This window comes from Empidonax traillii, unplaced genomic scaffold (genome assembly GCF_003031625.1).
Source record: "Empidonax traillii isolate 1590-97213 ecotype Southwest subspecies unplaced genomic scaffold, ASM303162v1 scaffold1410:size114216, whole genome shotgun sequence".
Lineage (NCBI taxonomy): Eukaryota > Metazoa > Chordata > Aves > Passeriformes > Tyrannidae > Empidonax > Empidonax traillii.
The window spans coordinates 29,744-47,738 of NW_020956603.1; the positions used below are offsets into that span (position 1 = coordinate 29,744).

Below are 17,995 nucleotides of genomic sequence, written 5' to 3' on the forward strand. Positions count from 1 at the left end.
AGTGTGCTAAAATGTGCTCAGCCTGAAATAATAACTCTCGGAAAAAATTTTTAATAGAGATGTATTTTAAGAAGAAAATCAAAGAAAACGAACTTACAGAACCTGAGAGTTTCAAAGCAGTCTCTTCATACATACCCCTCTCCCCAAAACAAACCCAAGGCTATAAAAATTTCAGGAAAGATTTCAAAGGCTCTGAGCTTTCAAAAGAAAGAAAGCCTCTAGGTATTCCCTGTGCATTTCAATAAGGGAATTTTCCCTAGGTCTTCCGCACTTAAGTCTTTTCTGTGATCACACACTAGTTGGTGTGGTCAAAGTATGAATGAGTAATACGTACCTCCAAAATATGATGCTCTATCAGCTCAGCCATTTTCTTTTCTATAAAAATGTGGCAGTACTCCAGTCAGGCCCACCAGAACCTGTCTGCTGTCGGCTATGCATGGTCAGGACACACTCACTGACTGTTTTCTGCATAGAAGAGCCTACTCTGCTTCTGCTTTGAGATTGGCAGAATGCTCCTTGGTTGGGGTGATGGTCTATTTTAAGTTGTTGTCTGACAGCCAATTCTTTCTGATGTGAAATCCAGTCAGGTAAATACACTCTGCTGCAACCATGAAGAGTACCTGCAGCTGTAGGGAGCTGTATAGTTGCTTGCCCTAATTCTGAAAGCCTTTGAGCATCACGGTGACATGGACAGCACAGGTTTAACAGCCACTTCAAAAGTTGTTGTATTTTCAAAACTTAGTTTGCAATGTAAAAAAAGTCAGAAGCACTTTGCAGAAAGCCACACTTTCTGTTTTTTATTTCAACTTCCCCCCACCCCCTTTTTAATTCATTCAGCTGAACACTGTAATTGTAGTACCTAACGAGCCCTTCTTGGTGCCATTGATGGCCCAAATATAATTCTGACTCAAGTGATCTTGCTAACATAGACCATCTCAGAGATTTCTCTGACACTGTGCATAGTGCTTTTTTCTACCCTCTGCAGAATGAGCTCCTTGCTGTCCTGAATACCTCTGAAGTCCCATCCAACTTATGACAGGGCTGGTTCAAAGCCAGCTTTGCCCTTGTGAAGAATTGATTTTTGTACTCCATGTGAGCAAGGCTCACCTGAGGAGCAGGAAGGAGGTGAAGGTTTCTAAGGAACAAAGATGTCTTGCTTTTCAAATCTTCTCCATTTTTGCTCCATTGCCCACACATATATCATTATCTGGCCTCCTACTCTGAAGATTCGAGCCATCTCTTTTATCACTCGCGTGTGCCTCTCTTCCCTTGAAAAATGGTGTATCACTAGAACAGAACAGATAAGGTGAATAAGTATCCCTCGAGGCGCTAATGAATACAGAGTATAAGGACAGGGACTGGCTCTGACACACTAGCAGCTGGTGGTTTGCACCACAGGAGTACATCATTTATCTTCCATTGTGCTATGTATTGTTGTAATACCTTTATCATGTCTAACATTGTATCTCTAATTCTGCAGAGTCCCTACCACACTGGCGCATTTTCAAAACACAGCAGAATTTAGAAATGTTGAAACAAGTGACATCTTTCAGACTAGCAATAAACAACACAACAGTCTTTTTTTCTCAATGAACTGCTACCACTTGGTCAGTGTCAAACAACCTGGAATGTTTTTACCCTCACCTAATGCTCATCTGCAGCCCTTAAAGAAGCACTTCTCAAAGACCAACATGGCATGTACATGGTCTTTACAACAGCCATGCTAGTGACCCTGCTGACCATAAAAAAGGAATAGGATAAAACTACCTGCCCATTTCTCCTCCTTTGTTGACAGATATCAGCAACAGAGCAGAAAAAATGGACAGTCACTATCAGCCTGGAATACATTTAAATTGTCAACATATGGGTGAAAGACAGTCAACTAGCATTTGTCTACTTCTTTCATAAAACAAACATATATCATGAAAACAAATAATTAGATAATCCTATTCCTGTTTGAAACACCTACCCAGCAGACAAACATGTGATGCGGAGAACACCTCATCATTATGATGGTGAAACTCAAGCAGCCCAGTTTTGCTTGAGTCAGAACCCAGTTCAGATTTTGCTCTTAGTTCAATAACAATTTTTGCCTGGGCAAACTGATCTCAGACTTTGGCAGGAATTTACCAAGTGGCTGCAGGTTGGCTCTTGCCCTGAGACTGAGCGGCTCAGTCTGGAGTCACAATAAACATCGAGATCGATCAGCGCAGCACAGAACAGCAGGGACTTCAGCAAAGTTTCAACTACATCAAATAAATGATAAATGAGAAATAAGAATACGAAACAATTCTGTAATAGTACTGGAATAAAAAGGGCACATATTAAAACACGGAAAATGAAAAGCAATAAAATTAGTGATATTTATCCGACCTTATATTTTCCTCAGTGAAAACATCTGTTCAAGTTTGGGCAGATAATATTTCTACAGATACCTCTTCAGGTTATGGCAAACCTGCTTTTGGTTAAGCATAAAATAAAAAAAGTGCAGGCTTGATTTTTTCATGAAACATAAGTACAGAAAGTGTTAGCAGAAGCTCTGTACATGCAGCCTCTCCATGCCTGTCAGGGTGGCCACTCACCATCAAATCCATTTTGTCTCAGAAAAAGAGACATTTTACAATAAAAGAACAATAGCATTCAATCCAGCTGAGGTAGGAAAACACTCTCCATGCATTGAATGATGCAATCAGAGACTCAGTGGCAATGTGAAGATCAAAAGGCAAGCTTTGAAGAAATAGGGTCTTTTAACATTCAAGTTACTTGACTGCTCTGCCTGTAGGTTTCACTTGTTTGAGACAAACAGAAATCAATTCCAAAAGCTCAGGTAGCAGTAGCTGAGATGTTGACATTGAAATATTATGGCCTTTTAAACTAAAATGGCATCAAGTATCATATAAGAAATTACAGCATATTAATACAATCTCACACTCAACAAAACTTCATTGCTGTGAAGATAAATTTGTAGATAATTTTAAAAGCTATGAGTGATGTATTCTGTTTAAAAGAGCATAATTCTAGGAAAAAGAGCATCTGCATTGGGCAATATCACACTCTCCAGAAATCACAAATTATCATATGAATTATTGCATATGATTGTATTTAACCCAAGTCAATCCTGCCTGTCAGGCTCCAAGACCACCATGCAGCCACATTCACCTGAAGCAGGCAGCTCACAAAAAAATAGTTTATTTATTTTCCGTGACATTAAGGTCCTCGTCTGTTGTAACTGTTTAAACTGACTGTGCAGTATAAGTGATGTTTCAAGATGGCATGTTATCTGGCAATGAGGCACAAACACCAAGGGCCTGACTGCAGCCCAGCAGTGACATTGAGCCTGCTTCCCTTCTTTCCAGTGGAAACAGTTCAGATCTACTTCTGCAACTCCTCTCATACTTACAAGTTGATGGTACTGGAGACAGCATTTCATAGAATCACAGGATGGTTTGGGTTGGAAGGATCCTTAAGACCACCTTTTTCCAACCCCTCACCACAGGCAGAGACACCTTCCACTAGATCAGGTTCCTTAAAGCCCTGTCCAGCTTGGCCTTGAACTCTTTCAAGGGTCTGACATCCACAACTTTTCTGAGCAACCTGTTCCAGTGCCTCACCACCATCATCATAAAACATTTTTTCCTATTATCTAACAAAAATTGACTCTATTTTGGTTTAAAAAGACCCTCTCCACCTTTCTTACAAGCCCCCTTTAGTCATTGAAAGAGCACAATAAGGTCTTCCTGGTCCTTCAGTGTTACGCTCCTAGAACAATCTTTCACCAGCAGTTCAACATATAATTTAAGGTGATTTCCCACCATCCAGACACTATAAAAACAGGGTTCAGATAACTGAAAGTGCATTTGTCATAATTACTGAATTATGGTACTTTAAATGATAATTAGCTTTGGCCCAGATTGCAATAAATACAGAAAACTGAAGGTGGTGAAAACAATATTAGGGCAGAGGAAGCTCATCCTGAGTCAGAGCAAATATCGCTCCAGCATGGGGTTGCAACAGCAGTCAGCACCAGATGTTCAGGAAAGAAAGAAGGGAAGAATGGTGATGCTTTCTCCGTTTACCTTTTGCAGCTGGCAGCCTGAGAGCTGTATCTGTTAGCCAGTGACAAATCTGTCCTCCATGGATACTTTCTTGGACTCACTTGTACTTCTGATTACACAAATTCGCGTGTCAAACGAATTTGCCAATTAATTATATATATATATTTTAAAGATGGTTCTCTCTGTTTTAAATCTCTCCCTGTGGTTGTCCTTTTGAAAGAAAGCACTGAAATTTACTCTCTATTCACTAATTTAATATAATTTGTGGATTCCAGGATGCTATCGCCCTCAGGAGCAGTATGAAGTATACGCTTCCTTTAAGACACTTTTATGATGACACTCTATTTAATTAGGTAAAGAGCTGTAGCCCATTAATCTATCCTCATACATAATCAGTTTGCACCTGATATAAGGACCTTTACTGGCTCATCTAGATCTTCCCAGACATGAGGAAACCCTGAATTTCATGAAATATTCAAGATATGGGTGCACCAGATATTTATCTTCCAACATTCTTCTGCATTTTTATTTCTGTCCTTACTATTTGAATAATTTTTAGACCAGGTTTAAACATTGACCTAGTGCTTTTCAAGGCAATGAAGATGTGTCTGATATTGACTTTAATATCTTTTTCCTGGACAAGAACAGAGGGTACCACTGTGCCTGTACCCTTAGTTATTTTGTTCTATGCACATAACCTGACATTTATCTACAACTACTTCTCTGCAATTTTGCATCGAGTCATTAGTTTGATATGAGACTTTTCTTGCAACTCTTTGCATTCAGTAATCCTGAATAACTCTCTGTCACCAGCAAGCTTTATCACTGGCCTAATAATTTCCTTTGTAATTATAAATTGCATAGGTGTCTGTTGAACAGCATCCTTTTTGTAGGTGCCATGCAAATCCTCTAAGCATTCAGCATTGAGTCCTTGAGTGCTTTCACACTTGACTACTAACATTTTGCCCTTCTGTCTTTCCTTTCCAATTTTCTAAAGTTTGTCTCTTTCTGGTAGTAAACTTTTATGCAGTGAATTTTTTTAAGCGTTTTTGTTCGTCACAGGTGGTTCGATTACAGTCACATTAAATTTAGTGAGAGATTGTGGCTCTTGCACAATTACTTATTGATGTGGGCCTGACGTACCGTTTCAAACTAATAAGAGTTGTTTTCCTTTTGGGGGTTCTCAGATTAATCTTTCCAAGAGGCTTCATGCCCCTGTGTACCATTTACACAACCTACATATGGAAAATTGCGGTTTCTCAATATTGTGTTTTCTGCCCCCACTGCCCCAGCAGTCTCTCTTAATAATCTGTGGTCATTTTCTCCAAGTTTATCCAAGAGTTGATGATACATCCTTATTATTACACTGCTCTCCTCTGTAGCTATCTACCTAGTCTTAGGTCTTCCAGAAGTTTATCCTCATGGTTTTTTTTCCATAGAGGAATATTCAGAGCTTTTAACTGTTGTAACAAAAGCTAGAAAAACCTCTTAAGGGCTTTAATGAACATTATATCATTATCATAGTAACCAAAACTGTGCCATGGTGATGAGGACAAGTAGGACCATATTCAATTTTTCAAACATCCAACAAAAAATTTTATTTGGGTTGAGCACAGGTTTTTGACCAAAACCCCTGACAGCTCTTTGCAGCAGCAAAGCCTTGCTTCATGGATTAACAGTTGTTATAGATCAAGCAGCCTTTGCTTTTTGGCAATACAGTCCCCTAGTGTATAAAAAAATCAATCCAAATTAATTTTGTGTCATGTACTGCTCATTCCCACTGCTTTTGTTTAAATTGAAGACTGAAAGTTTTTCCATAACTGAAAAATACATAACACAATTTTGTGTTTCAAATAGAGAAGGTGAGGAGGAAAGAACATTTCAGATATTCTTTTCTTCATTTCATAAGAATGTAATTAATTTCTCCTTCTCTTAATTGAATACTGTGACTAATCCTACTAAAAGGGATTATTTAGAACAAGCAGAAAAAAATGCTGGATACATTTTTGTGTCATTCAGCTGCCTTCAGAGAACAAAACTGAAAGTAACAACAACTTTTTCAGAATATTTTTTACAATTCATTTTCAAAATTAATATTTTAGGTCAGTGATTCAATTTAAACCCTGTTAAATGGCAAAAAGAGGTCTGTGTAATCAGAAATTGCTTTTCTGTGTCCTATTTCCTTATTGAAGTCAAATCCCTTTGGAGACATTTGGAAAGTAATTAAGGATCACAGAATTTTATCTCAGAGGCTCTTTTGTATATATTGTATATACAATTCAGATGTCACTTTATCTCTGTCAGCTGTAATAATAGGAACAATTGGAACATATATAAAGGCATGGCTCTAAGCTAAATATTATTTTATTCTCTCCATTATGGTGATATAAAAATAAAAAGGGGAGGAAAAATATTAATATACCAAAGAATTATTTAAAAGCATTACTGAGTAAAATTCAAACAGTGGTTCCATAAAAAACTTTTTCCTATTAAAAACATAGCTCATAATTACTTAGGTTGGAAAATTTGTTCCCTATTTTATTTTTGCACTTTTATGGTTAACATTAGCAAATAAAGATGCTACCATTATAAATTATAATCATAGTTATGGAATTTAAATAACTTAATAAAGCCTTGATTCAAGAATCATATGCTTTGTTTTAAGCATTTGAGTAGCTATGGTTTCAGCAGGATTACTTCTGCATTTATAAAGACAATTTTGAAATGCTTGTCACAGCAGCACAGAAGTGGGGACACCTATTGCTAAAACAAGCAAAAGAGGGTAGTAAAATAATTCCCACCAAGTCCCCCCTCTCCCTTGCTTTGTGCTATCCTCAAGGTGCCTACCTTGGATTACTTCTCTCCACTAGAGCAGCGTGGCTTTGCCTGGAGCTGCTGCCCCAGTCTCACCGGCTGCAGTACCTCTGGGGTTCAGCCGGTGGGCTCTCAGAGATTACTCCATCTGCTCTCAGGCACCATTTAATCTTGCTTTTACACTATATATTAGTCAGTCATTGCATTGAGAGGAAATAATGGAGCCAGCTGCTGCCTCTCCTTCCCTCACAAATATGCTTCTAAGTGCTGGGCTGCAGGATTAGGCTCCCACCTCCTTTGGGCTGTTCGGCTGCAGGTTTCAAGGGACAGTGGTGTTGGTTTTCTCCTCCCAGAGCAGATGAGTGTTGAAGGAGTGGTGCACATCCCTGAGTAATGGAAACAAGGGCTTGAAACCCCTCCAGCTGAGAAAGGAAGTGAATTGAGCTCTCCTGCTTTCTGGGTGAGTGCCCTGAGGACTTGGCTGTACTGGAAAGGGAAAAAAAGCAAAATCTCTGAAATAGTCTGTTAGACACCAACCCCAAAACAGACCTTGACACAATGGATCTTTATTTAAGTGTGCACTCAGGAGAGGTGCCTTAACTCTATTCTGGACCCATTTTGGATCTCAGTGTCTTACTCAGCAAGACAATAAGGTTTTGGTAAGTACAGTGTGAAACACCCATGCTTGGGAGTCTGCTCTCAGGTAACAAGCCTGCCAAAACTATCATGTCGAAGCTGCTTAACCATCCCTCCTTCTCCACCCACAGCAGTGTTGCTCTGTACCTCGAGAGAGAGGAGGAAACTAGCCTTACATGAGCAGCTTGTACAGCTGGTGAGAAGCTGTCACCTCTTTTAGAGGCAGCCAACAGCTGGTCAAGACCTTGCAACCAGCTAACATGTTGTTAAGACAGATAGGCTGTCAACGCAACGACAGTGATAAGACTACAGATTGTGGTCTAAAATAAATTATTATATTTAAAAGTGATAAGCAGGCTGCTGCCTGTTACTGTGAAAATTAAATTAAATGTAAAGGGTGTATTTGGAGTTTGCACCAGTTCTGCGCTCCAGTAACTTAGAGTAGCAGAGGGAGACCATAAGGGACAGAGTTCCTTCTGCTGAGATGTATGATTTTTTAAGCAAAAAAAACAAACCAGAAGGAGTCTAGTTTTCTGACCTTACCCCATCCTGAGATAACAGTATCATCCACTGGAAATAAACTTGGGGTATTTTTGATAAATCAGTTATAACTCACATGAACACATCAATATAAGGAACACAAAGCTCCTGATTTAGTTGAGTGAGATAGAAATCCTGGCTGTTGGTGATAATGGCCCAACAGACAACACTGTCATCTGATAAGTCCAGAGAAAGCAACTGCAAGAATGAGAGATAAAGCCTGTAGCTCCTGTGGAGCTTCTTTGCATGGATAAGAATTAGTGATTACTAGCTTAGAAATAAGTGTATTATTCACTTAAAAAAATACTAACAGTGGTGAGGCCAAAGCTGAAATCAGGGCTTGCAGATGTCTCAGAAGAAGCAGAGGTATTCTGTGGGTCACCTCACCAAAAGCAGAAAATCCCACAAGGGGTGGTATTTCTCCTCTAAGACCCCTTATGATATTCAGATTTTGTTAACATTTTGGACCTCTAAGTTCCACCAGGGAGGAGAGTTCACTGCTGGTAGAGGAGGTCTATTAACAGTAGACAGCAACTGGTTATAGGAGAGTCAATGGCAGAAAAATAGAGATTATTCGTTTACTGTGTCCATGGAAGAATTAAACACTTGGCCCAGATGTGACCTAAATTCCTCCAACCTGCTCTTGAAAGCTTCTTAATATCTGAGGTAAATAACCTTTGCTGCAGAGTAAGATGATTATTTTTACTTCTCATGTCAAATAAAGAACAGCTTTCTCTAAAAGTAATTTATGTATTTGAAGGCTATTATGTTTCCTTCAGTATTTTATTTTTTCTCTTTCTTGACTAACCAAACCAAATTCCTTCAGCTTCTTCTAACAATTTAGATCTTCTAAACATCAGTTATTTAAAATGTCTCCATATATTTTGCAAACTTTCTAAGGCATGGTCCACAAAAGCAGATATGATATTCCACCTAGTATCTCAAAAGTACCAAGCACAAGAGTGTATCTCATTCTTCTGACTTCCATGAAACTGTTCTGTGACCATACCTAGTTTGCCTGATTTGGTAATAACACGACACTACTTGCACATTTTTGGCCTATGGTCCTTATTTCTCAATTTATTCACTGAACGTTTCCTAGCTGAGCATGGTACTTCCCTCTCGGTGATTTCTGTATCTCTTCTTGTTGATTTCGGAGAACTCTCCATCATTTGCATGTCAAATACCACCCTTCAAAAGAATTCCAACTCTTCCTACATAGGAACCATTCACAAATTATGTAGTATGCTCTCTAGCAGTCATCAAATTATTAGTTAAAATTTTGTGCAGAAACAGAAGTAGAGTGGATCCCAAAAGTATCTCCTTTAAAATGTGTCCTGTTTGGTGAGTGAACTGAACCAGTGATTCATTCTAAGAATGATTTTTTTTCCCCATATTCTTAACTCCATTTACTTATTTTACTTGCAACACTGACATGAGAGTCAAGATATATCATGTCTTCTCATGCTACCCTGTCTATTGGGATGATTACTCTGTCAAAACCAGAAAACAGATTGGGTTGCTCCTGACAAATACATGTTGGCTGTTTCCCTTTACATTGGTATTTTGTAGGTCTAAACAATGTAGTTTTAAATAATTTATTCTATTTAATTTAGATTATTTAAATTACTTATTCCACTACCCTTGCATAAATCTAAGTTAGGCTGGCTTCTTTTTGATGTCCTTTTCCTCTTTCAGAAACAAGTATTATTTTTGCTTTTCTTCCATGCTGGAGATTTTACCTATAATCTGCTAGTTCACAATAGTTTAAGATTAATTTAATGATTCCTTAACTATTTGTGTAACCTAATTTATCTAAATATTCTTTAAGGTGTTTTTTTGCTTTTATAGTCCAAACTCCTGTCCTCTGGTTAAAACTCTACTAACTTGTTGATGACTACTACTAACTTTTGGTAAGGACCAAAGAAAGATATAGCTTTCTCTCTCATCTGTTATTTCCTCTTCTTGTGCCTAACACTTCTTCTTTGAGGAAATGTAACTTTCTGACAACAGAGCCTTTTTGTCAGAAAAAGTTATAAAACTGTTAGAATACAATCCTGATTGATCCTTAGGAAAAATGGAATATAGGAGAACTGCCAGGTAGTGATGCTATACTTAAACTTTGTGTTATGCAGAAATAACCGAGGTTGCATGGAAATATGAAGTTTCTTTACAGTATAAAGAAAATACATCATTATGGTAGGGCAATGTTGTGCCCATATTAATTGGCACAGCAGTGCAATGTAACTGCACTGATATGATCTGATACTAACACTTGGTTTCTTCTCGTTCAGTGTCTTATTGAATTTTACCGTAAAGGCAGAACCTTATAGAGTAAAGAAACTCTTCCAGAGCTTTAACTTTGGACTTCTTTTTTTCTCCCAAGAGATTCTTCTAGTTTGTAAAGTTTAAGAATTATATTATTTGCAATTCCACAGGCTATTTTCCCAGACACTGTAAATTAGAGGACTATTCATGTTTATGACTCCCCTCATTTTTTCTGTTAAATTATCACATGATTAAAAGATCACAGATTAAAGCAAAGTTAATTTTCACATATTGATATTAACACCAAGGAAAGACTTTTGATGCTCTTCACTCCCTTTTTTCCCACTGGGCTGAAGAGTCTGAACAGATATTTCAGTAATATAAAATAATTTGACTGTCTTGAGTCTTAATACAAGAGGAAAATATGATGTCTTCACTCTTGCATTTGGAGGAAAGAAATTAAATATCAAAAGTAACAGAAAAAGCTACTTCTTATCCCTTGCCCATCTCTGAGAGCAAGAGCTCAGTATATACAAGGTTCTATTAACACAGAACAAATTTTTCCATATAAAGGAAAAAACCACCTTGACAGAGGTAAAGCTGTGATAAAAAACCCCCAGTCCTCCATTACGATTCGGAACAATTCCTTAGCCAAAATGAAAACATGAGCGTCAGTCCTCTTTCCATTACTGCAAGTGGCAGAAATCCTACTTATTTCAGTAACACAACAATGGCTTCATCTTACTCTCAATAAAAAATCCATCAGTATATGGCAAAGGGGATGATTTCTGTTGTTCAGTGATATTAAATCTCAAATAAAATTATGCTATGAATACACTGGAAAAGTGAGTATGATTTCTCTCTTTAGGCAGTGTTATTGTTATGGAATGAATCGAATACTCACAGTGCAAATTTGTCCCCTTAAACAGAAAGTCAGGCATTTGAAAGCAGCACATTTTAAACTTTTGCTGATGTGTCTAGATTTGTTTCTTGTCAGCATAGGTTATTCTAGTCATGGAACTGGCAAAAAAAAAACAACACATTAATACATTAAAATCAGCACATTGGGCTTGATGCTCTTCTTCTGTAGCATTTCCTGCTACAGACATGGCTTTAGAACACCTGCAGAAATGTCTTGCCTCTTTTGACAGACTCCTGAAGATTGAGAGCACATGCTTACCTAAACTGTAGCATATATGTGCTATACTAGTATTACACTATATACTAATATATTTAAACATATTATTTGAAGCTTTATAATGTGTATGAACCAGAATTTCAGCAATAATAAGGAAACACAATCATTACTATGGTTCATGCACAATCTGTGACAGTAAAGACTAACAGAAATAACTTTGTAATTTGCAGCCGTATTACACAGCTGGAAGGGCTGCAGTCAATAACCACACAGTTCTATCCAAGTGTCCTTCCGAATTCCTGAGTGATTCTAGCTTCTCAAATAGCAGCCGTGCAAAAAGGGCTTTCAGTTTGCTGTGGATGGGAAGGTCTCTAGTTCTGCATCTCCAGCAATAACCTCAGCCCAACTGTTCTGCTTTTCTTTAGATGGTTCACAAGTACTTGTGGGGCACAGACTCTTAAACTGGACAACTTCTGAATATTTCTGCATACTGTTATCAACAAATCTGGCTTGTCCTTCAGTTATTTACCCTGGATTTCCAGAAAATCATGAAAGACCTTTGGGTTCACGATGATTGTTACTCTATCTGTTCAAAGGATGTGAAGACCCAATAATAAGGACTGTTAGCTATTGGTCATATTCCTTAAAACACGACTGAAAAATTTTCAGATGGTGCAGCTGGTTCCCAGCCCCATACAACGATGTAGCAATGAAAATAATGCAAACTCAAATTTCCATCAATTCCAAATGGACTTGGACTTGAAAAGTAAAGTCCTTCAGGGCTTAAAGGAATGTCACATGAGACAGGGAAAAGAGAATGTGCCAAGAAACTCACTGACTTCAAGAGATATGAGATATTAACATTTCACTTTGATTTAACAAGGCTTAGAGATCTTCATATTCCTTTGGTTGAGAAAAGGAAAATCAAATTTGTTGAGCACTGTAAATTGTTTCATTTGCAGTGCTATCCAACTTGTAATCAATATAAGCTTAATATCAAACTTTTAAAAGATGGTTTAGTGATTTTAAGGCTTCCCAAAAAGAGGAACCCTTAAAATTTAAAAGAGAAAAAAGCAAAGGCTAAAGATACCATTCAGCATTTGCTTTAAAAGTGGTCAAAGACAGGTAGTTCCTCCATTGTTAAGTGAAAATGAAAAGGGAAACGAAACAAAAAGGAAAAATCTTACAAGAAATGAAATCTAATGCTATTTAATGAATACTTTATGGAGGTAATTCCACTGAAATGATCACTTCTGCTTGCTTTGTCACCAGCTCCTCATTTTCCCTCCTCTCTGCTTTTGCTGAACCATGTCTCCCTGCAGTGAAGCAACAAGTAACTGATGCAGCTGAAAGCAACCTTTTTTTTTTGCTGTGTTACTCTCCAACTCCATCAGTGCCATGGTCATCCGTATTCATAAACACAAAAATGATTGTGGTGGCTGACAAACCATGGAATGTGGGAGTAAATGCAGTGTTTGAAAAAAGCAGAAGGATTTAATAGTGAGCTTTGAATATGCCCAGTGTTCCTAAGCAAGCTTTGTTATATTCTCTTCCTGACAGAGCCAACATTTCAAATTTCTGCCATGTGACAAGGCACAAACAAGTCTCTCCTCTTCTGTTTTTCACATTCTAGCTGAGCTGTACTTGGACTAGAAAAAAACTTGGCTCACATCTCTGATACTTACTCATTTTGGAGTTCTTCACTGAGTTTGCCATTAAACACATTTCTTGTGCTAATACAGATTTATGTGGTCTACAGAACCCCAAATATTCTGTTGGCCATTGAAAAAATATGAAATTTGGAAGAGACTGCAGTGCTAGCTGAAGTGATTTAGACTCTCTAAAGGTCTGGCCTGTAGACACGGCAGCACATAGAACTTATCAACAAGCGTCGAAGCACTCACTTCTGTAAGGCAGACACAAGTTATGGCATACCATTGCTTCATGGCTCCATTCCATGCTGATTCCACCAACGGGAAACAGTAGTCACAACCCAGTTTATAGATTTAAGAATTGATGGGAAGGTATTTGCCATTTCCTCAGCCTGAGGAAATAAGGAGAAATGAAAGACATTCGGTGTCTGTACAAAAGAAAATGTATTCCTGACATATGCCATGATGTATACCCTTGACTGGCCTAATATCTTGCAATTCTCTACCCATGTTAAAGGAGATACATTTGCACTGGAATCCAGGTTATTTTTTATCATCACAGTACAATGAGCACAGACTGCTCTCTTCTGTCTAGCAGGCTCTCTGCTGCATGACAGGAGGTGTTCAAGTGAGATTGCTAGAGAACATTTACCTTGGCCTTCCCACCACATATTGAATCAAAAATATTTATGGTAATGATGCTACTGCAATTCTGCTTGTAATAGACTCAAAATGGTAAGTGAAGGCACCATGTAGTGGGAGCACAGCACTGAATTATTCCCTTGTATTGAAATGCTCATAGACAAACTGCTAAGTAATTAAGTCACTATTAGACCAAACCATTAAATCTACTGTTTGCTGTTCTAACTGCTGCTAATTGCTGTCACCATGACAACAGCGGACTTTCTTTTTCTGATATCTCCATTTAGTTTCCTTTTCATAATGAAGCCTGCCACAAAATTCACATCTTATCAACTTGAAATACTTGTGTTGAAATAAAGGTAGACATTTTTAGATAAGAACAACTTTAATATCAGCAGTAAAATAGATCTTACTTAAATTTTTGATATTTTCTCTGTAGAATTATCTGATTTTAACACAAAGTGCATTTTTAAAGTAAATCATTAATTTTAAAAAGCTTGCCTTCTCACTTGCATCATAAAATTCATAGTTCAGTTTAGTCAGGGAGGCAAGTGCATCACGCTAGAGTAATACCCTATGCCTCATACAGACTTTAGTTTACATCCTGTTTGTGGCTATGCTCACATCAATATTAGCCTTGGTCAGAGCCCAGATTTTATCTCTAAATAATTTTTTTCTTTAAAGGAAAATAGTTATTTTGGAGCCTTTTAAATATTTAAGTCTTATATTTAGGTTACAGCCATCCTATAGCATCTATTGTGAAATCCTATGTGGGTCTCCATGTTTAGTAAAGTCTCCCAGCCCCATCAATCTGTTATACCATTTGAATGGGAGATTAATTCCTGCTGAGCTGCGAATAGAAGTCTGCTCCAAACTACTTGTCTAATATTAACTGCTGATGCCATCTCCCAGAAATGAAGGAAAGATATCCAGAGAAAAACTGGAGCTGTCTCAGTCCTTCTTATGTCTTACTTAAGCACCAGCTGAGAAGAGGTTCTGTGAAACAGTGCCGGCACTTGGCTAATATTAGACTCTGTTTTCCAAGGTGAAAACACAGGAAGAGGACTACCTGGGAGCTCTGCCTGGAGAGGAACTCCAGGACTTTTCCTGGGTTTGACTTTTGGAGGAAGAACTCCAGTATAAACAGAGCAGCAGCTCCTAAACAGATTTTCTCTAATCCGACACCAGAGGCTATTTCCCAAGGAAGGAGGGGCAGAGGAGACCCCTGCAGGCAGACTCCTATCTAGCGCCGTGGCACCACCCTTGCCAATTGCGTTTCACACGACAGTCGTGTCTGGCCACGGACACCACAGCAGATTGCCAGCAGCCTCTGCAGGCCAAAGCCCACGAGCCAAGGCTGAGCTTAAATTACAATGTTCATGATGTCCAAAGTCTGTCCCATTGGTAAAAATTCAATGTGCTGGTTCTTTGTGTGCGCTTTATTTGTTCATATTGTAAACATTGCAAAATCTGCCAAGACCTACTAGGAATATATTTCCTAGTATTAAGACTGTGATAAACTGGGAAAAGTATATGGTAAAGTTACTGTGGTTAGTCCAACCTTTAGTATTTTTTCTCTTTCCCAAATGTTCCTATGCTTATGTGTTGCTTGAAAGGATTGCAGATCCTCAAAGATATTTAGAAGTCTAGCCTAAACATATAGAAACAATTGGTTAAGGTCTAGACTAACCAGCATGTATCCACTTGTTGGTGCAGGGGATAAAGCCAGTTCAGAGGCTTCCCTCCCACTATTTAGATATTCTTAAGCCTTTGAGGAATTAAAAACTGTCACACATAGTTCCCTAAGCACTCAGGACTGTGTCATGGTACTTGCTTCAAATTGGCCTCACACAACACAGGTTGTAAGAGTTTAATGAGATTTCAAATTTCAGAATTATCATACCAATACACAGCATTAGCATCCACTCATAATATCCTAATAAATGTAGCTTCAATTTAGTGCTTTATTTTATTATTCAGTTTGACCTACTGAATACTGGGAAAAGTCAAATTGTCATCATGTAGCTATGAATGGCGGACCGAAGTAGGAAGCAAATTTGATGATCAGTCTGGCCATTTTGATGCTCAGATATTTATCTGCCACAGATATTATTTGATAGAAAGAGAGAACATATTTAGACTGTCATTAGAAATGTGATAAACAACCCCTCTCACCAAAATGAGCTACCTGGTTCCTGCTCTGAAATGAACTGCTGCATCTTTGGCCATGCCTTGTACTGTGTGTCATTGAGGTAAGGAGCAATTTTCTCCTATACACTATGAACATGGCCCCTCTCAAGTTAGCTTGCCTCATCCTCCATCATAACCAAGACTAGGCTAATTCACTGAAGGCAGTGCAACCATCCTAGAGAAAGGGAAAGGAAAAAAACAAGCATTGAAACTACTGTTAACAAAGCACATTTGCATAAGTTCAGCAGTATGACATTGTTTATTTAGGAGATAGTATTTCCAAATACTATGTTGCCATTAAAGAGGAATTGCTGAGGCTTTTAAAGGAAGAAAGGTCATCTGTTCTATATTTTTATATAATGTATTATTTTCTTATATAAATCTGAAAGGAATTTTATAACCTAGCCCTCAAGATTTATTAATTTGCTTGTATCATACTTCAGAAGCTTTTAACTTTTGCTTCATAAAGTCTTGCAGACCTTTTCAGTCCACCCTTGAAAAAGATATTTTATAACAAGTCCTTTGTTTACAGACACATCTTTCAAAATGCCAGCTGAAAACGATGATGAATACCAAAAGATGCTCAGAGTCTGAAAAAACCACCAAGATGTATCATTTGTCCCCTATTTAATCCAGCACCCAGAAAGTTCCATATCTACAGACTTCCCACTGGACAATTCATAGACACATTATGTTACTGAGAACAAAAATCTTACAAGCTTTACAAGCACCCATTTTTAAAGTTGTTCTGGACTGGCATGCTACACAGATATTAACAATACCCCCAGGAAAACCCTGTGATATTGAGAAAAGTTTATTGTATCCTAAGTAATTTTCAATTTAATGTAAAGTTTTGTGCAGAAAAGCTGTACAAACTGTGAATTTCACTGAATGTATACTGGCCATGACAGAATTTCCATTAATTTATTGATTATTTGGGCCACCAGGATAGACTAGTCCTGTTCCACTTGTATGATGCAAACAACTCTATGCAGAATAAGTTCTCCTCTGAGGCAAAGGTATTGATGACAGAACCTCACCCAAGATCTCTGTATTGTAGGCTGGCCATTTATCTGACTCCTGATACAGTCCTTATTTGGTGCTTGTTTTCAAACCCACGCACATTTTAAATTATATCAACTCAGAAGACTACTGTTCTACATTCTCCTAGGCAACTATATCACAGAGGAACACTAGGGCAGACTAAGCCCAAATTCAATTCTGCAGTAGCAGCAAGAAACTAACTCTGGAGGGGGTTTGATTAAGTCATTTATTAATCAGAAAAGCTGTAACCCTCAGTGTCTTTTGTCATATCAGATATTCACTCAGCATCACTGGCAAATTGCTTAAATCAAAGTGATGACAAATATTGGAGTGAGATGAAGAAATTCCTTGGAAGATCATCACTGTCCTCTACACTACATGTGTTGCTAAATAACAGCCGCTTTAGAAATATGATGTATTTGAGTTGCCCTGGTTTAGTCTCTCCTGCACGGCAGTGCATGTATTTTTAGCTTCTGGTGAGATTTAAAGCCATCACCTTGCAAGCACTTACACAGGTGCTTAACTCTGTGTGTGCAAACAATATCGCTGACTGACTCCAATGGGGATATTCCAGGCACAGAGCTCACCACATGCATTAGTGAGTACAAGACTGACTCTCTAAGGCAGAAGGATTTTTTTTTTTTATTGTTCTTCATTATAACCCAGCTCTGCTGCAGAAGCTAGTTTTAAAAAAATGCCTTCAGAAAGACCCTAGTTGAAATAGCTGAAGTGCTCTACTGGGGATCTTTTGAAGAGGAAGCTTATGTACTATCAAATATACAGGGAAAGGCAGAAGGAGGCTAGAGAAGGAAAAGGAAATTGCTCTTTGGAAAAGCTGCAACACCATTTCAAAGCTTTGCTATTGCTTCATTTGACATGAGGAAATAATAACTGGTGAATTGATGTAAGATCATAGGAGTGAAGAGCACAGAGCTGTTTCTGTTTAACTCTAGGCCTACACTTGGGATAGCTCACTTAGATGGACAGCCTGGGATTTACTATTTATTAGCTTGAGG

General features: G+C 38.1%; 1 pseudogene; it reads right to left on the minus strand.

The window, feature by feature from the left end:
- Nucleotides 1-295: 295 nt before the first annotated feature.
- On the minus strand, nt 296-16,066 carry LOC114069976 (annotated as a pseudogene).
- Nucleotides 16,067-17,995: the final 1,929 nt, after the last annotated feature.